Genomic DNA, 22,252 nt, shown 5'->3' on the forward strand with positions numbered 1-22,252 from the left:
AACCCCATGCTCGCACTTGCCCATTATCATCTCTAGATAAAGTAGCTTTATTTTTAAGCAATTAGTTTAAGAAAAATAGAAAAGAAAATATCGGGAAAAAATTAGTACAAATAAATAAATATTTGGACAAAAAAATTTCTGTCTCTATGTATATATATATAAATAGATGTAGATCTTTTAGTAGAAGAAATGATCTAATTTAAAAAAAATGACATATCACATTATATTTATATATAAAAAAAATATGCCATTTTTATAAAGTTATAAAAAATAATTTTTAGAATAAAAAAAAAGTAAAAAGAACAAAGAAAGGAAAATAAGTGATTCTAGGAAAGATACACATAAATATTAATGATGAGATTAAGGAAAGAAAATTTTAAATATTAATAGCATCAATGATGAAAGTATTTAAATATGATCATATTTGATATTCTATAAACTTTTATGGTAAAATTTTTATAGTCTTTCGAAAATTTGGAAAAACACAAACAAAAATTAGAAAAATAAATAAAAAACTTCCAGCTTAAAATATAAAAATAAAAAAGTAAAAAGAAAGAAAAATAAGTGATTTAAGGAATGATACACATAACTTTAATGATGAAATTAAGGAAAGAAAATTTTAAACATTAATAGTATCAATGTTGAAAGGATTTACATATGGTCATATTTGATATTTTCTAAAGTTTTAAAGGTAAAATTTTTAGTCTATATAAATTTGAAAAAAATATAAACAAAAATTAGACAATCAATTCAAAAAAAAAAACAATTAGTCAATTTTGTAAAAAAAAATGTTATTTTTTTTTAATTCTTCAAGTTATAATAACTAATTTTATGTAATTCACAGATTTAAAAAGTAAAAAAAAAAGGTAAAAGTAAAAGAAGTGTTTTAAGAAAATGATATAAAATGATAGTAATGATCAAATTGAGGTAAGGGAAAAAAAGGTATGATTGATGATCAATAGAATTAAATTAAAAAAACAATTATTCAAATTTGTAAAAAAAATGTTTTTTTTTTAATTCTTCAAGTTATAATAACTAATTTTATGTAATAAATAGATTTAAAAAGTATAAAAAAAAAGTAAAGTATAAGAAGTGTTTTAAGGAAATGATGTAAAAAATGATAGTAATGATCAAATTCAAGTAAGGAAAAAAAAGGTATTATTGATGATCAATCGAATTTCATATAGTCACCTTTTATATTCAAAAAAATTTATTAATAAAATTTTGTAGATATAAATTTAAAAATAATAATAACTACCAATAAATAAATAAAATTTTAGGCCTTAAAAAATGTCACATCATATATAAAGAAAATAACATACTTCAATTAAAGATATAAGATAGATAAGAAAAAAAATTGTTTTTTATAAAAAAAATAGAAGAAATAAATGACAAATCAAATTCTGTATAAAAGAAAATTTGCAATTCTTATAAAATTATAACAATTAATGTTTAAAATAAATAAAAGTTCAAAGAAGGGAAAAGAGTGATTTAAGAAAATGATATAAATGATGAGATTAGAGAAAGAAAATTTTAAAAATTATTAACATCAATGACGAAAGAATTTAAATATGGTCATATTTGATATTTTGTAAAATTTTAAGGTAAAATTTTCAGTTTATTAAAAATTTGGAAAATACCAAAAAAGAAATTAGAAAAAAAATAAACTTTTTGACAGAATTTTTAGCAAGTATTTTAAGAACATACAAGAGAAAATGTAAAAAAATTGATTAAAAAAAATAAATATCTAAAGCAAGAAGAGTGTTATCCTTCTCAAAGTTTAACTTTATTATTATGTATAGATATGAATTTTTAGTAGAAAAACGATATAAAATTAAATAAAATAAATCAAATTTTCTAAAAATGTATATATAATTGTTAACAAGTTATAATAACTAATTTTATGTAATAAATAAATAAATAAGTTAAAAAAACATAAAAATAAAAGAAGTGTTTTAAGGCAATGTTATGAATGAGAGTAATGATCAAATTAAGGTAAAGAATTAAAAAGAGTAAATTTACATATAACAAATATAAAATTCACAATTGTATGTTATGACTATAGTTTATATAATTACACTCCATAATTTTGGTATTCCATCTGTTTAATATATATTTTGATTGTTTAAAAAATTTAAATAAAGAACAAGTAATTTCAGTTAGAAAAAAAAGGGAAAAAAATCGTTGAAGTCAAACACATTCTGTTTCAATCGAATTTCCTTCATTCTACGTCTTCTTCAACAGTAAGAACTTCATATAACCCAGTTCAGAAATCAATAAAGTTGTTGCCAGTAGTATATAAATAATCAAGATCATATTGATTTTAGAGATAACAATAAAAGGTAGAAAACATACTCTAATTTATTTTTTCTGATCGAAAATGATGTTTAACGTGTATTCAAAATTAGATTTCCTTTTTAACTTTCATCAATTTTAGTTGAATATATATTCAGAGGTGTATATTTTGTTCGTAATAGAGTTTAACACTTGTGATTTGTACAGTTAATTTGAAATCTAATAAAATTTGTGATTAGTAAATTTTTTGGGGTGAAATTGTTGATAATTTTGAATTTGTGATCGGAGATTCACTTATTTCACAATAATATTTCTATTTAAATTTGTATATTTGAGTTCAAAACTATGAATGAAGATGAAATTGTATTATGATTTGCTTAGAGTTTATATGTATAGGTGCTTAGATATGATTCGGTTGATATGTATAATTCGTATATGAAACTATTATCGATTTATTTTATACAGTGCAGTTTCATCCTAAATTTGATATATGATTCTTATACAAATACAAAAATCCATATCGTGTGATATATGATTCTTAAGTACTGATGAAGCATTCTTGATTGATGCATGTACTCCCAAATGCAATTTGTGTATGAAGCTTTAATTTATGTATATAATCATTTATATAAATGTATATTCAGAATGACATATAAATACAAACTAAAGTACACACACGTCATATACATATTGGTATTTTGTGTGTGTGTGTATGTGCGTGCGCGCGCGTGCGTGCGTGCGCGCGCGTATAAGTAGAAAACTATGTAATCTTCTTATACGAAGGGTCTATATATACTTTATATAATTATTTGTATGTGTATGTAGAGGTCTATGTAAACCTCAATGTATAATTAATAAAAGTTTTAAATTCTTTTGAATTTTTGACTTATGAATGCAATGATGAAAACTAAGGGGCTAGTCTTAGTCCTCAAAGAGGACGACGACGCCTGTTACGTCTAGGGGTTAAACTCGGATATGACACTAGATATACTATCAATGTTTATGCAATATGAATTTCCGAGTCATCAAGGATCGTATTATAATATGATTTTGAATTTTTTTTAGAAAGAGTTTCAAGTATAAGTTCTTGCATGTCAGTATCTTGAGCTATTCAATATTTTAGTCATAATGTATCATATACATATTGCATTTGGGAGTACATGCATCAATCAAGAATGCTTCATCAGTACTTAATGTTGCATTTTCAGTTAGCATGTAAGAATCTCGAGCTATCTAGTTTACTTCATTTATGTTACAATTTACATATATTCAGTTGGGAGTAGGCTTAATACCAAGTGGACTTGTCACGATCCGAGAGCACCCCCAGGTTGTAGCACAACATATTTTACCCCGAAGGGGTCTTGTACAAGTCTCTTAGCTTTTATTCATCACATAAGTAATAAAAATAGTGCAGAATTAAAACTTTTCCCAATAAAACCAGCATTTAAAAACTCAATTTTAAAGTAACAGAATACCATGTCTCACATAGCCATCTTAGACACAATCTCAACATCATAGGGACATGTCCCTTTACAATTGAAAGAAATACTAAAATGTCTACCACATCAAAAAGGAAAAATAATATTTCTTTGTCCTTGAATCCATGGGGACATACCAAGTCTTGGAGGAAAATAGTTATCCAAGCCTTCAACTAAGAAATCTACTAGCAACATCAACCTACAGTTGTAGTAAAAACATGAAGAAGATGATGTTAGTACAATTTAGCACTAAGTATGATGATCATGCAAAAACATGCTAAAAAGGGGACATTTTGTTGAAAGTCATGCATATATCATTTTAGTAAACTTCTTGAACATTGAACAATAGAGGCATATATAAGTCACAACCAACATACAAGCCACATTTCAACATTTGAACTCAATGATGTATATAACACCGTACCTTTACCTTAAGCCTCTACTTCAAGTAACCCTTATGTTATTTCTTGTGCAATGTGTGGATAGCGTTTCATAGAACCATCCACATCAAGGTACCACCTTAAGGTCACCCAAGTGAACTTACCATTAACCCTTTCAACCTTTACACAGTAGAGCATTAAGAGGCAAAAACATCATATGAACCAGAGCATCAGATTAAGACCAACATCTAAGACAACTCTAAGTCATACTTGTGCAATATGCAAGTAGAATCCCATACTACTACTCACATTAAGTACTCCTTTGAAGTCATCATAGAGAAGGCACATTCATATATAATAAGACATAACAAGGAAGTATTCAAGTGTACATACAACTTTACATTATGTGTAAGTCAACATTCTTCACTAACTTTCATTACATTAGGAACACCTTTATTTATTTAAACATAAGGTCACATTCTCAATAAGGCATTATAAGATCCCATTCATTCCATTAGCATTATAAGGAACACGTCATGACTTCTCTTAAATGTTTACTTGTGCAATGCATAGATAATATACCATTCCACCACCTATACTAAGTAGTACACCCTTAAGAAGACATAGTTCGTTACATTCTTTGTGGGGGTTAATCCTAACTGATATAGACAAGTGGTAATTCATGGAATCCTAGTGTCACCCTCACCGGATAAGGGATCCCTACTTGCCTAAGGTAAGGTCATTCTTTCTAGCTTAAGTGAATCCACTAGCTATAGACCTATGTGGGGCACATAGTTATGGAATAGGGATATGATACAAGATACCCCACCTAAACTCACGTGAGAGCATCCATCTCAAGAGTTTGCTACTAGAAACCCCGTCTTAACTCACGTGAGAGTTTCTATCTCATATCACTATCCACTCGGTGCTTAGCATTATTATCCACGGAGTATAATACTTTTATTTCATTCATTCATTATAGAATAAGGGATTGTTACTAAATACCTCGCCTTTACAAAGTAAGAGTATCCATCACCATCCATCATTCATTCATTCATTAAGAAAGCTCAAAGGGATTGGGATTGTTACTAGAAACCCCGCCTTAACTCACGTGAGATCTTCCATCCCAAATCCCACATTCATTCGTTAAGAAGGATTTTAGAGATTGTTACTAGATACTCCGCCTCAACTCACGTGAGGGCATCCATCTCTACCCCCACATTCAATAATTATTCATTCACTCTTGATCCATTAGTGTGTGTGTATGTGAGAATATACTCTCAACCACAACACCTTGACATTCTATACAAGATCATATTTCATTCATTTAGATTGCACACATGTTTTACATCATATTCGTCAATACAACATCATGATAATACTTCACTCCCACAAAATATGCCTTCAAGGCCATAATCACAATGTAGAATATAGTTAAACACCTTCACCATAAGTGGATCACACATCAATCTATCACAATTCAATATCATTAGGAATCATTCTTAACCCATAGATCCAAGAAACTACAAGATATAAGACAATTGACATATCTCCATAACCAATTCCATTATCTACTCATTCATAACTTCCCTTTCTAGGTCATGATCTTCACATCATCAATACATCAATAATTCACCACAGTAAGACAGAATTAATGACATGAATTCATAAACTAACTTCATATAAACACATTTTTATTATACATCCATAATCAACCAATTTTCAATCAATTAAGGAATTCAAAGAAAGGCATGGGTTTTTGAAGGAATTTAATATAACATAAAATTAAAATCATCAATAGAATTTTGTTGAAAATGTTTTATCAATGAACCCATGCTTATATTAGAAAGTAGGATTTTGATCATTAAAAGACTTTAAAATATATTTTGAATTGATTCCTTGAATGAAAGATCACCATGCCTTATACTTGAAGAATCCAATGAAATTGACTTGAAAACTTGAAAAATTGACCTTGCAACCTTGAGTTCTTGACCTCTAATGGAGTTTTCCTAGAGAGAGAGTTTTGGAAAAGACATGTTTCTGACTTTGGGGTTCTTGAAAATTATAAAGTTAAAAAATACCTTTTTAATGTATTAATACTTTTATAATATGTTAAAATACAAAAAATAATAGTGTTGCAGGTGCCAATCGACGACCTCCATCCACGGATCGTGGATGGATTGATGGGGAACGTTTTTGGCTCGTCGTTTGGATCAGAAACTGCTCACTTGGGGCCCTGACCTACGGAGGCCATCCACGGGGCGTGGACCCTTTCTGTAGGTCACCCTGTTTTGGGCATTCCCATGGTTTCCTTGGGGCCTTGGGGTCTTAAATTAGGATCCTCCTCAAAGACCCTTAGGGTGATCCTCAGGGAGTCGTACCTTGACGTCTAACCCCCTAAGCACCTCAACCATGGCTTGGGACAACACGAAACACCATCAAAACTCAAGACAAACACATAATAGGCTCTAGTTTCACTAAGTTTCTTTTAAAGGTCGTTACAGGACTAGGGTCAATCACCCTCAAAGTCCAGAATTGTGTGCCCCCTTAGGTTATAAGTCCCCTCTGTGGGGCATCGATTTAGTGATCACGCCATTCATGCCTCTACCTCTGGCAGGGTATATTGGGTCTTCTCGATGAGGCATATACACCAGGCTCCATATTTAGTTCATGTGGTTTTATATCAGTTATTAGTAGCTCCCACAGTCAGATTCTAGAGATTGATCAGGTTACAAGTCACAGTTCAGTATTCAGTTTCAACATGTATAAACTTGGTCATTGCATTTAGTTAGTTCATGCTCATTATTTTCAGTATAGTATCATGCTTATCTTATATCATTGCTCAGTTATATGCTTTGTTCATTTATGTATATTGTTCAACTTTAATCTATATTGCATGCTTAGTACCTTCAAATACTAACACATACTCAGCACTACATCTTCTCATGATGTAGGTTTAGGTTCTCGACTTCCAAATCACGCACAAATCGGTTTCCGATCTTTAGCTCAACAGTATCAGTGTTGAGTCCTCATTCTTTGAGGATAACTCACATATTTCTCTGCTTTTAGTCTTTGATTTCAGATTATTTAGATTTAGCTGGGGCATGTCCCAGCATTTCTAGCAAATAGAGGCTTTATTTCAGACATACTTAGATTCAGCTTTAGCATTTAAGTTTGACTCTTCAGTTGTTGTTAAACTCTAAGTATTTATATGTATAGATCTAGTATGGATATTCCCCATCATTATAGATTATCTATTGATTAGCTTCCACACGTAATTCATTTATTTAGTTTATTTTTAAGTATTCTTATGATATACCAGCAGGTTTAGCATGGGGTCACTCGTGACCCTAGGTCTGGTGTCCGCGTCCTCGGGGTAGCTTCAGGGCATGACAATAGTTATGCCCAACACATATTTACTGCAGGCAAAGAACAAATCTCTTAAGCTCATACATCCCATTTTCCATGATTGCACCACTTTTTGGTACACCCATTTTAACTTTTTTATGTTCGAATATATCTTACGTGATGAGCGAGTAACTTGAATTATGTATGGGGTTGTTAATTGAATATCACCTCTTTGTTAATAGGTGATAACTGAATAAACCCCTGGAGTTTTTTCGTATCACATTTCTTTCTCAAGGAATAAAATTTTCATTTTCTTGAATCTTATTTTATGTGTTGAATCTTGTTAAGAAAACAAGCTGTTGCCTTTTACAAGTCTGAGTGGTACAAATATGACATTCTAACTTTTAACTAAAGGTATTGAAGTTTGGTTAAGTCATAGAATAAGAAGAGCATTAAGAGGTAAACACAAGATTGTATGTAATTAAAAGAGGTTCCAATTAAATTTATTGTTCTCATGTATTCCTAGAGAGTATAATTGAGTTGTGAATGCGGAATTAGTAAGCATTACTTTTCCCTTACAGAGTTAGATGAAGAGGCGTTATAAGCCATTGAGAAGAGGTTAATAGAAGTATACTAGGAAGAGGTCTAAGAAAGAGTCTTAGTACTTGCTTATGGAGAGTTTAGTAGCCATGAGATAAGTCTATTTTGAGTATTAGAGTAAATGAATGTTGATGATGAAATAGAGATGTCTTCATAAAGAGTTTTAGAGAGAGATATCATTTCATTCATACTCTAGCGTATTCTTATAAGTTCAGTTATTACAACATCTTGTTGGCATTTATAATATTAGAATTGTTTCTATGACCTATACTTATACACTTCAGAGAGATTCGAATTTATGATCAGTTTCTAGACTGAGGGGAAAAGCCTTTAGCCTAATGATCTCAATCTTACTCCATAAAGTTATAGATAGCAGCCCGACGATATGAACCTATTCATATAAGCACTCATGTCTCATAATATGCTTAGTCTCATAAATTCATGATTTGCTCTTAAAGTGTAACGATCGGGTTCCGTCGTTATAGAAATGCCAACGAGGGGAAAACTGGAGCCCGAAAAATATTTTGTAGTAATTTAATTTTTCCCAACCTTGTCCAGTTTAGGAGGAAATCAAAGTCTTTAAGGTGTAAGAAAATCTGATAGCAATCGAGTGGCTGAATTGAAAATTTGGTTACATGAGGTGCTAGATGACTCGTTAATGAACCCATAAGATTTTATGGAATTGAATTTGAGTGACTTGAGCTTCGAGAATCGATCTTAGAGAGAAAGGTATTTTTTGAACATAGTGGAATGGAGGTGTGTTGTATATTAAGACTTTAGAATTATGCGAATGAGCTCTCTGTTTTGCTTTGTGCCGCTCTGGCGTGATCTTCTCTTTTGTGGCGGGGCCGTTGCTGAGGATAGTGACCGTTGTGGCGGACGAGACGGAACTTAATATCATAGATTTTTGGGAAGGGATAACTGTTTCAAAAATGTCGATGTAGCGGGACTTTAGGCTGCTGCACCGACATCGCTATAGTGGGAAAAAATCCGTTGTAGCGGGATAGGCGCAAATTAAGTCATTAATAAACCCTTAAACAATCTTTTTTTGGAATTTTTTAACCTTTAGAGCTAAGGAACGCCCCCCGAGCGACTCTAACTTGTTTTCCACCATTCTTGAGGCTAAATATAAGCTTTTAACTCTCTGAATCAATTTTTGAATTTGTAGAACATAATAGAATAAGTCAATATTGACGGAAAAGGGCTTCTTGATAGATTTTATGGTGAAAACAACCCTAATCTAGATATTAGAGATCATCGGTATGATCAAGGGTTGTGAGCATTGTTAGTAATCCGGGTATTTAGTGATTGTTTATTGATTTTCATATGTTATTATTTGTTTGTAGACCAAGAACAAGCAGAACAAATCCGTAAATAGTAGAATCAAGTTTCTTAATCTTTCAAGTTTATTTTGAGGTAGGTGATCATTGTGATTCTGTGATTGTGTGATGTTTGTTTGCTCTTGCATTAATTATGATACTTGTATGTGTGTGAAATATTGCAATATCTATACACTTGTTGTAATTAAACACTTGAATGATGCTTTCCTTGAACTCATGATGTAAATGTATGCTCTTGATAATTTACTTGTGATTGTGATTGTGGTGTGTACTTGGGGATTGGATTGCCACGTTCCGGCAAGCTAATTTGGATCGGGTTTCCACGTTCTAGCACAATTATTGGATCAGATTGCCATGTTCTGACACAACTATTGGATCGGGTTTCCATGTTTCGGCACAACTATGGGATCGAATTGGCACATTCGGGCAAGCTAACAGTTTAGAATTCGTGAGAGGACTAATGATGTATGATAATTGTGTGTTGATGAGAATGCTGAAATTGTAAATGTGGATATACTATGCATTTAATTATAATGTTTGCTCGATTTACTTATATTACACTAGTGGATAGACGCGTGATCCTACAAGTACATTGTGGTTATGTACTGGTTCTACACTTGATCTTATTTTTGTTGAGTACATAACATCTTCAAGCGGCTATTGACAGACCTCGCTTAGGAGTTTAAAGATTGCCGCATTGAATTCAAGGGTGAGTTAATCTTCCGGGCTTCCATGGGATTCTATTTCGTCTATGTCCACCATTTCTAGACTTAGACCTTTTCTTTAGATAAGTGGATTAGTTCATTAGTGTTCTTTTTTAGACTTGGATCTTTGTTAGATCTTTTGGTACATTGACTGTCAGATCCCAGGTTTATCTTCCTCACTATTAGTAGTTAGATCAATTGTTGAAGTTTATAAGAACTTTGATTTAATTCATATTCTGTTTACTATAATAAATGCCTTAGTCTTAGATTATTTTCTTTAGTTGGATGGTAGTAGTGGTTCTCCCATCAGAGTGTTAGTCTTGGTGCCAATCACGACGGTATGAATTATGGAAAAATTGGTATTAGAGCCTAGGTTCGTTGATCTTGATGTAACAAAATGAGTCTAATGGAGTGTCAACGAAGGGTATGGGGACACCTTTACTTTTCTTTGATAGGCTATAGGACTTTAGTAAGCCTCTATATATTCTCTTGTCTCCTTTCGTGCTATAAGTTCATTCTGATTGGTATCTGTCGATTCAAATTGGTATCTAACCTCCTTCACTCTTCTGTCCGCAGATGGTTAATAATAGGTTCAACGACATCAGACTTGTGGGCCCCGTCAATTCTCCGGTTAAGAACCTACAACAAGAGGTCGCAACTGAGGCAGGGGTAGAAGAAGATCTAGGGTTATTGCTGTTGGAAGATTAGCACCCGCGATAGATTAGGTACTTATTGAGAATGTGCCCGTGAATAAGAACCCTCCTGCATAATATGAAGAGATGGAAAGGAATGAGAAATTTGAGGATGCTGAGGAGATTGGTAAAGAGGGAGGGGTATCGATTGGAAATGCAGGCGTTCCTCCTTGGACCTAGTGTTGGATCAGTAGATCTTGCCATTCTTGAAGCATTTGGATGGTCCTGGAATTCTTCCATCTGTCCAAGCAACTCAAGCTTTCATCAACCCTCATGTTGCCAACACTACTCCCAAGACGGGCAAAATTGGAGGTAATGATGCTTTCTTCCGTCCTTTGTTATGTTTGGTTATGAAATGGAATGAGCATGACATGTTGACTAAGTTCCTGAAGCTTGAGCCTCAGGAATTTCTTGGTTTGGATACTAAGAATGCTTATGAGTTCATCTTAAATTGTTATGAGAGGCTGTATAAATTAGGCATTGTTCACTGACATTGGGTTGAGTTCGTGTCCTTCCAACTTCAAGGTGAGGTCAACCAATGGTGGAGAACTTATATGGAATGCAAATTTTCTGCTTTACCTCCACTTACTTGGACCCAATTTCATGTTTTGTTCCTAGAAAAATATATGCCTAAAATTTTGAGGGATCGCATGAAGGATGAGTTTAGTGCCTTGGAGCAAGGTGGGATGTCTGTGGTTGCTTATGAGACCAACTTTTATACCTTATCAAGATATGCTATGCAGTTGGTTACTACTGAAGAGGAGAGAATCCGATTGTCTATAAGAGGTTTGAATTCTGAGTTGCAAGTTTTATCTATCCATATGAGTTCTACAGGTAGGAGCTTTAGTGAGGTGACATACTATGTGAAGAAATTAGAGGGGGTGAGGCGACATGGTCAGGATAAAGCGTTGTCTAAGAGAGCCAATAATTCTGGAATTTTTCAAGGCTCTTATTCTAAGGGGTTCGGTAGGCCAACGCTGGCAGCCAAGCCAATTCAGTCCTCTATGCCTGCGTTTACTTGTATCTATTGGGGAAGCTCATCTTATAATTTTCAGGATAGCCAGGGAGTCGCGCTTTTGGCATACATCAAGCCATTCTCCTATCTAATATGTTATAACCATGGAGAACTTGGATATATGAGCATAGATTTTCCTCATGCATATGTCTCAGATTCCACGTGGCAGTAGTCTAGAGCAGTAGTACCTATGAGAAATGGTAATAATAATCGAGGATGTTCACAGGGTGGGCGAGGAGGTAAACAAAAAGGCTGTGGATGTAGAGGAATTGGTAATAGTAATGCAGACAGAGGCAATGTGCAACCACGCAAGAAGGTGGTTCATCAAGATAATATAGCACAATGTTAAGCTTTTTCGGACAAGAATGAGGTAGAGGTATCTGACGCGGTGATTAAAAGTACTATTCTTGTCTGTGATCGGATGGCTTCGACAGAATTAGTAGAGCTTAAGGCTAAAATCCAATATCTCCTTAATAATGGATTTATATGACCTAGTGCTTCTCCATGGGGTGCCTATGTGTTGTTTGTTAAGAAAAAACATGGGAGTATGAGAACAGTATAGACTACCGGTAATTGAATAGGGTCCTATTCGAAAAAAGTCTTGCCTCAAATAGATGATCTTTTCGACCAATTGCAAGGTGCATCAGTCTTCTTTTAAATTTATTTGAGGTATGGTTATCATCATTTAAAAATTAGGCTAGAAGATGTGCCTAAGACAACATTTAGAACTCGCTATGGGCATTATGAATTTCAAGTTACGTCTTTTGGTTTGACCAATGCGTCTGTAGCTTTTATGAGTTTGATGAATGTGGTGTTCAAGCCATTTCTTGATTCGTTTGTGATAGTTTTCATTGACGATATTGTGGTCTATTTGAAGAGCGAGGAAGAGCATGCCCACCACTTTGTATTATTCTGGGTGTTCTTGGGAAACAAAGATTGTATGCAAAATTTTCTAAGTGTGAATTTTGGTTGACTTCCGTTGCATTTTTGGGGCAAGTAGTTTCAAAAGAAAGGGGTAATTAAGGCCGTTAAAAATTGGGTTCGTCCTAGCTCTATGACAGAATTTTAAAAGCTGTATGGGGATTGCTAGCTATTACCGTCGATTTGTGAATAATTTTGCCTCTATTGCCACTCATTTGACTAAGAAAGAGATACCACTGGAATGGACATGAAAATGCGAGGAGAGCTTTCAAGATCTCAGAACTCTCTTAAGTAATGCACATATCCTAGCATTACCGGTGGAAGGTAAGGATTTCATAGTTTATTGTGATGCTTCTCATTCGAGTTTGAGCGATCTGCTAATGCAAGATAAGAATGTGATAGCCTATACATCACGGGAACTGAAGGTAAATGAAAGGAATTATACAACCTGCGACTTGGAGTTTGCAACAACGGTATTTGCTATTAAGATTTGGCGTCATTATCTTTATGGTATTATGTGTGAAGTTATTACTCATCATCGTAGTCTGCAACATGTGTTCACCCAAAAGGATTTGAATTTGAGACAATGAAGATGGATGAAGTTAATCAAAGATTATGATGTGACCATTCAATACCATCCGGGCAAGGCTAATATGGTAGCAGACGCGTTGAGTAGAAAAGTGGTATGTATGTGTGACTTAGCTTACTTGAGTGTAACCAAGAAACCTTTGTCCAAGGAGACTCAGAACTTATAGTTGAAGTTCATGCAGTTTGGCATCTCCTGAAGGGGCAGGGTGTTAGCTAACATTGAAGTTAAGTCCACATTCATTGAGGAGATCAAGGTCAAACAATTTGAGGATGAAGATTTAAAAGAACTCAAAGAGAAGATGGCAAATGGTAAGGCACAAAAAACCACTCTTGATGCGGATGGTGCACTTATGGTGAAAGGAAGGATTTATGTTCCTCAAGTTGATGGCTTGATTTAAAAATTATTGGCAGAGCTCATGGTTCATGATATTCTATTCATCACGCTGTGACCAAGATGTATCGAGATATGAAACGAATTTATTGGTGGACGGGCATGAAGGACAAAGTGGAGTTTGTGGCGAAGAGTCAAAATTGCCAACAAGTGAAGTACGAAGAGCAATGGCCTGAGATTTACTCAAAAGAATGCCAATTCCGGAATGGAAGTGGGAAAGAATAGCCATGAATTTTGTGTTTGGTCTCCCTAAGACCTTGAGGATGTTTGATTCTATTTGGGTAGAGGTCGATAGGTTGACTAAGTCAACTTTTTTTGTTTCGGTAACGATAGACTATAATGTTGAACAGTTCGTGGTACTTAATTTACTTCCAAATTTTGTAGGAAATCACATGATGAATTGGGCACCCAACTCACATTTAGTGCAACCTTTCATCCACAGATAAATGGAAAATTGGAGAGGGCTATCCAAGTATTGGAAGACATGTTGAGATCATGTGTGATTGATTTTGGAGGTCATCGTAATAAGTTCTTACCTTTGTGCGTATTCTCTTATAATAATAGCTACCACTCCAGGATTGATATGGCACCACTTGAGGCATTATATGGTAGGGGATTTAGATCACTTACATGTTTGTTTGAGCCCGGAGATGCGAAATCTTTGGGAGTTAACTTAGTGAAGGATGCTCAAGACAAGGAAAGTAGTATTCAATCTAAACATTTAGGAGCCCAGAGTAGACAAAGGAATTTTTTGATCATAAGGTAAGAGACATGAAGTTTCATATCGGGGAGATTGTCCTTCTCAAGGTGTCACCCATGAAAGGGGTGATGAGATTTGGTAAGACGGGTAATTTTAGTCCTAGGTACATTGGTCCTTTTGAGATTTTTGAATATGAAGGGCCGGTGGCGTATAGATTGGATCTACCCTCTAATTTATGTGGTGTTCATCCGGTATTTCATATGTCTATGTTGAAGAGGTATCATGGTGATAGAGATTATATCATTAAGTGGGACTCAATTACATTGAATATAGACCTTCAATATGAGGAAGAACCGATTGTCATTCTTGATCGTGATGTGTTTAAGCTGAGGAACTAAGAGATTAAGTCCGTGAAAGTTCAATGGAAGCATCATCCGATGGAAGAAGCTACTTGGGAAACCGAGTGGGATATGCGAGACAAGTACCCTCAATTGTTCGTCGAATCAGGTACTACTTTGTTCTTCCACTAAGCCTTCTTTTCCTTATTTTTTCACTCGGGGACGAGTGATGGGTAATTTGTTTTCTATTGTAATGACCGGGTTTCTTCATTACAGAAATTCTAACGAGGGGAAAATTGGGGTCGAAAATACTTTTTGTGGTATTTGAATTTTTTCCAACCTTGTCTCGAGTTGGAGGAAATCGAAGTGTTTAAGGTGTAGGAAATTCTGGTAGCTATCGAGTGACATAATTAAAAATTTGATTACATGAGGTGTAAGATAACTTGTTAATGAACCCGTACAATTTTACAGAATTGAATTAGAGTGAGTAGAGCTCCGGGAATCAATCTTAGCTTGAAGGGTATTTTGTAAGCATAGTGGAATGGAGTTGTGTTATAAATTAGGACTTTGGAATTATGAGAATGAGCTCTCTGTTTTGTTTTGTGATGCTCTGGCAGGGTCCTTGCTGCTGCGGTGGGGCCGCTGCAGAGGGATAGTAGCCGCTGTGGCGGGATAGTGACCGATGTGGCGACGAGACATGACTTAAAATCGTATATTTTCGGAGAGGGATCATGTGAGACCCTGTGATTTTTTCACATAATATGTATATAATTTCATGAGTGTATATGATTTGGTGTATCATTTCAAGAGAATAAGATTGCAAAAGGCAGGTAAAAAAATAAATATCAAAAAATTAAACTTAATGTTATGGGTCAAGGATGACCTTCACCCCGTCCGTTGGGAAAGTTCAAGTTATCCAGTAACTTGGGTAAGACAATGAGTGTCTTATATGATAAAAAGGGTGTATTATAAGGTGATATAGGTTCCCACTGATCATAAGTGAAGTTTTAAATTCAAGCAAGTTGAGAAATAAAAAGTCGGCAAAAGTTAGAGTTTCTTTGAAAATTTTTCTGTAATTTGGGTTAAATGTCTCAGATCTTTTCTCGCAATATATAAGGCTTTTAAAGAAGTCCGACTTATAAAATCGAAGTTTCACAAGTCTAATTTCTAACTCACTAATCCATTTGTCCATATGAATTCAAAATTGAGAGATATTCCAATTGTAGTGAGATTGCACAAGCAGACACGTGAAGGTGGGCCCCTAGACCCTATGTCAGTTTAGCTTTATAAGATCTGATTTCCCTTCATTTTATCTCTTTTTTTTTACTAAAATAAGATGAAAACAGTCCTAAATACACTCTAAAGATTCCCATATCATCTAAGAAAATATCGACAAGATTTCAACGTGGTTTCACCCTTAAAATGTTCATAGAGATTATGTTACTTCTTTCCTCCTCGTTGTTTGTGATTTGAAGGATTCTTCATGGTGAAGGAGTCTTGTTTTAAAGTTGTGTTGTTTCTTTTTTGAAGTAAAAAAACTATCACCCTTCATTTTATTGAGCGATTCAAAGTTATAGCTATGCTATATAAGCGAGTACACAAATAGACGACTGGAAAATTGTATTTGGATAGTTACATGATGTTGGGCTGTTTTAAAGTATTCTCAGATACTGTTATTGCAGGAATGTTTTTGGAAATGCTTTGTATGTGTGTGGTTTGTGTTGATCTGAGTCTGTAAGAGAAGAAGAAGTATAGATTGATATTTAATTGTAGGATAAATTAGTCTAACGTTGGTTCTATTATTACATTACAATTTTCAAATTGTATCTTCTTAGTTCAACATCTTGTGTTTAGCAGACTATTTGTTGTATTAACAAGACATATTAAATTACTTCAATTCCATCATGTCTAAATTAAAGTTTTTCTCTGTTAACTTCTTATTTCTTATAAAGAGAAAGACATGGCTCCTAATGTAATTATTGGACGAATGTATAAGATGTTGATAGGAAGAGGTGAGTTCAAGTTATTATGTTTATATTTAACAATTATACCACTGTATACACATACTTTTTATGGATTTAATGGTTTGAAGACTCGTGGATAAGATTTGATTATGGCTATTTTAAAGTTGGAAAAAAGGGGTGTGGTGATAAGCCAAGTTTTAATTGTTGTGCAGGCATACTCTATTTTGTTATTGTCAACTATTGTGTAGGCCTTCACTTTTTAATAGCTGTTGCAAAAATGTATGTTATGTCATTAATATGAGGCTGTAATTTGGAGAAAAGAAGGTAATGAAGTTTGCATTTAAAATAGTATGGGGAGCTAATTACTCTACTAATGAGTTGTAAATTACTACTTTGACCATGACGTGTTAATATTCTGCCTGTAATGGTTGTATGGCATGATTTTCTGTAGACTAGATGTTGTAAGGAAGGGGTACAATCCATATTGATACAACAAGACTCAGAATCTAGGTATGTCAAGGCTAAGCACTATACTTCCTTTGAGCACGAACTTTTGAACTAATGCTAGAAAGACATTTTATGAAAGTCATTGAGATTACAACTAGCATATTTTTGTGACTCGCTTATGTTGCTATTCCACTAGTTCAGTTAGATAGGGTATTTGGCGTATTTATGACATCTTATTGATTCTCTTGACTATAGGTCCCTATGTACAAATCCTTATTCCTCTTTAGGTGTAGTTACTTAAAAAAGCATTGGGAATGAACAATATAAATTTTGAATCAATCTTCCTTCCTCACTAATTTATATTTTTTTGAAAAACTTTAAAGTAATATGTCGATCTCCAAGACTCTTAAATGTAAATTGTATGTTTAACTACTTAAGTACGGTTTTTATGAAATACTCTCTTTTACAAACTACTATGGAAACATATATAGATACTAAGTAAAGAACTTTAAGCTCTTTATGAACATCCTCAGGTTTAAGTTGTTTTTCTAAAGTTATGTTAAGTGTTCCAGTTTAAGCTACAAGCATATAAGGTTCTACAATATATTTACATGTGATACGAAAGTGATAACGAGATAATGAGGACAAGAGTACAACTGGGCCAAGATTGGCAACATGTTTCAGGTAACAAATACATTACAAATCCATGACATTACATGCAATGCATTCTACTTTCGAGATATAATCAAAAGGTATGAGGCATATTGTTTATATTTATACGTATGAGACACAAATGACCATAAGTTTGCGAATATGATATCGGTTCCCTATCGGAAGGCACCACCATTGCTAACACTTGGTTGGGATTTTATATATATATATATATATATATATATATATATATATATATATATATATATATATAAACTCCCGACATACAATTATGCGGCATACTATACATATTTAAATTGTAGGAGGTCAAATGTCTGCTCGGGAGATTAAGTAATTGAGTTTCTGTTTCAGGTGGTATCTTTATTACCCTTATACATCAACTATTTATTATTCTATTTTATGCCTTACATACTAGTACATTTTTATTCTACTGACGTCCCGTTGCCTGGGGACACATTTTTATTTAGGGCATGTAGGTCTAGGTCAGGATTCTAATTCACTCCTCCACTAGGATTTGGGGTTCAACATTGTTAAGCTCCGCCTCTTCCTAGAGATTTTGTGGGATGTTTATTTTATTTTAATGTTTGGGTATAATTGGGGCCTTGTCCCGACCGCTGCTTATGTCACTCATAGAGGCTATTGTGGACATAATATTCTGGCTTTCTTTCTACCGCTTCCAGTTTCTAGCCACATAGGCTTGGCATGTATTGATATGTATGTATGTGTGTATATATTCATTTTCATCCTTGTCGACTGGTTTGTACCTTATTATATTTTGCTTGTCTACCTTCGTCTATATGACTTACCGATATTCAGGTTATGAACTTAAGGGTCCAGCCATAGTATTTTATATGTTATGCTGCCCATCTTCTAGACTCTCAATTGAGTCAGTTGGTATGTTTCAGTCACTCGATTACTTACGGTGTCGAGTGTCAGTCACGCTTCCCTTAGTGCGGGGCGTGACAACTTATTATTTTGAAAACACCACTGTAGTGGGACATTAGGCCATTGTGGTGCCGCCACTATAAAGGGATGAGTGCCGCTATAGTGGGACATGCACGAATTCAGTCATTAATAAAATCCCTTAACAACCTTATTTGACACTTTTTGCTTTTTGGAGCTAATGAATGACCCCTATGCGACTCTAACTCGTTTTCCACCATTCATGAGGCTAAAGGTCAACTTTTAACTCCCCAAATGTGGTTTTTGATCCGTATAACATAATATAACGGGTCAATATTTATGGGGAAAGATTTCTTGATAGATTTTATGGTGGAAACAACCCTAATTTAGATACTAAAGATCATGAGTATGATCGAGAGTTGTGAGCATTGTTAGTAATCCTGGTGTTTAGTGATTTTTAAATTAATTTCCCTATGTTAAAATTGTTTGTAGACCAAGAACAAGCAGAACGAATACGGAAAGCGAAAATCAAGTTTCTTAGATTTCAAGCTTATTTATAAGTAGGTGATTGTTGTGATTTTATGATTGCTTGATGTTTGTTTGTTCTTGCTTCATTATGATACTTGTATATGTATGAATGTTACAATATCAATCACACTTGTTGTAAATGAAATATTTGAATGATGGTTGCCATGAAATCATGCTGTAAATGTATGATCTTGATTATGTGCTTATGATTGTGGGGTGTACTTGGGGATCAGATTTTCACGTTTCGACAAACTAATATGGTTTAGGTTGCCACATTTTGGCACAACTATTGGATCCGGTTGACACATATCGACACAACTATGAGATCGAATTGCCACGTTTGGCAAGCCAACTATTTGGGTTTGGGTTCTGTAAGAGGACCAATGATGTACGATAATTGTATGTTGATGAGCATGTTGATAATAATGTAAATATTGATATATTATGCATGTAATTATAATTTTGCGACTTACTTATGTTACACTAGTGGAATAGCCACGTGATCCTACTAGTGCACTATTGTTGTGTACTAATTCTATACTTGCTCTTATTTATGTTGAGTATAGGACATCTTCAAGTGGCTACTGACAGACCTCATTTAAGAGATTAAAGATCGTCACATCGAATTCAAGGGTGAGCCAATCTTCTGAGCTGCCATGGGATTCTCTTTCATTTATGCCCGCCATTTACGAACTTAGACCTTTGCTTTAGATCAATGGATTAGTTCATTAGTATTCTTGTTTAGACTTGTATTTTTGTTATTTGGTACATTGACTTTCAGAGTCTAGGTTTATCTTCCGCATTGTTAGTAGTTAGATCAACTGTTGAAGTTTATAAGAACTTTAGTTTAATTCTTATTTTTTATTATGATAAATGACTTAGTCTTATGTTATTTGCTTTAGTTGGATGGTAGTAGTGGTGTGATTTTTCGAATATTTTTATGCTCGTGGTCTGAGTGTCTACGAATGGAAGCTAGTTTAGCAACCCAACCAAGGGTTGGGGTCGTGTCCCAAGGAAGTGGTAATAAAAATAGTAGCTATTTCGAGTTTTATTCTAAATAGTGATAGTTTAAGACATTTTCGAATATTAAAACCAAACAATTTTTATTTGTGAAATTTGAGTGTCAAATATCAAAATGGGGTTCCATCACTAGTAGTAAAATTATAAAAATAAGAGGGAAAATCAAGTATGGATGAGAGTTCTTGGGGTTTGATCGCTATATGTGAAGATAAAATTGATGGCTACATGCTTTCGGTAACTAATTTTGCATGACAATCATGACTAGGCTATCCTTTAGGTGAAAGCAGTTCCGTCTTGGGCAACTTACCCCATATCAAATGGTTCTTCAAAGACACCCACTTGTCTAAACTATCCAGCGTACACCTTATCCACACTCGCTCTTCCGACGAGAGTGCTTGGATATGGGACTAGGGCTTACCCTCTTGGGCTGAACCTCGTGCCGACCCATTCCTCAATAGATCAATTTAGTGGTCTTAGTTTCATGACTTCTCTCGAGCAATTCGAAAACACATGGGTGCCTTTTTATTTGCAACTAAAAAATCCATTAGATTAAACCACAACCACTAGGTGACATCACCATTAAAATTCAATCTAAGCTACAAGCAAGAAAGATCCAAAAAATTAATCAACCCATAGTTGCTAAATCACATCTCAAGAATAGAGGTTTTTAGCCACACATCAAGCAATAATCATATATACTTAAAATGATAAATAAATCAAGTGGGTATAAGAGATTAAAACTTAAAAGTAGCAAAGAAACGTAAATGGAGAAGACCCACTTTCAAAATTTGAAGAATAGTTTCTTTTCTCAAGCTTCCACCAAAACCCTCTCCAAACATGAGAGAAAACTTAAGAACAAAAATATCAAGTGTAGTTGTTTCACTTTATAAAATTTCTATATCTTAATAATTTTTATATCCTAAATAATAAAAGAGTTCAGTATTTATAGACTTCAGAATTATGCTGGTGAATCCTTTCGGTGCAGTTAGTCGTGATTCGACAAATCGCCCTTCTTTCAGTTCATCGCTGCTCGCGTGTTGCCTTTCTTGTCTATGTGTTTTGGATCGATGGGCGAAAACCTTTTGCTTTGCGGAACTGATTGGCAAAGCACTAATTTCTCTTTTTGTAGCCTTTTGATACACTTCCTTCCGGGGTCACTTGCTGTAACAGAAGACGGAGCTTCGCTACACAACATATCTCCAATTGTGTTTGGCGATGCGTACCTTTGCATCTTTAGCTCTTTTTCTCCGTTTTTCTTCCGTTTTGCGCCTACGTGTCCATGCTCCTACCAAATCCTCAATACCTAAAACTTAGGAGATTTTATCAGATAACAAGATAAAATAAATAATTGAGTACACTATTTGCATTAATATAAGGCACTAGATGAGTCCAATTGGAGGACTCATCAACACCCCAACTTGAAATTTTGCTTGTCCTCAAGTAAAACTCAAGTTCATCCGTTCAAGTAAGATGTCTCAAATAGTGCTACACAAGACCCAATCATGAATATATACAACAAGACTCGAATTACTCATGTATAACTCAATTGTATACTCAAAGATTCAAGTTGTGACACAACATTACCAAAGATTCTTGAGCTCTCAATACTTGCTATAATCCAAGTTCAAGCTCCACAAAAGCATCTACATGCCCTTACACAAAGAATTATTCCATTTTCACACACGTAGATCAACTCGGATTCAGAAATCTGATGCAACGCTCACACTCACAAATAAGAACACAATGCATGTTTTCACCCATAGGTTTGCCCTTATTTTCCAATTGAATTTCTGTTCGGGTCACTCAAGATCAAAAAAATCTTTCTAAGGCTTGTAATGGGGGCTGAGTGGAAAGGCATGGTCATTTAGGTTCGATGGAATTTTTGTCAATATGATTTGACTTTCTCAAAACATCCCCTTTGTTCCTTC

This window comes from Solanum lycopersicum, chromosome 9 (genome assembly GCF_036512215.1).
Source record: "Solanum lycopersicum chromosome 9, SLM_r2.1".
NCBI lineage: Eukaryota > Viridiplantae > Streptophyta > Magnoliopsida > Solanales > Solanaceae > Solanum > Solanum lycopersicum.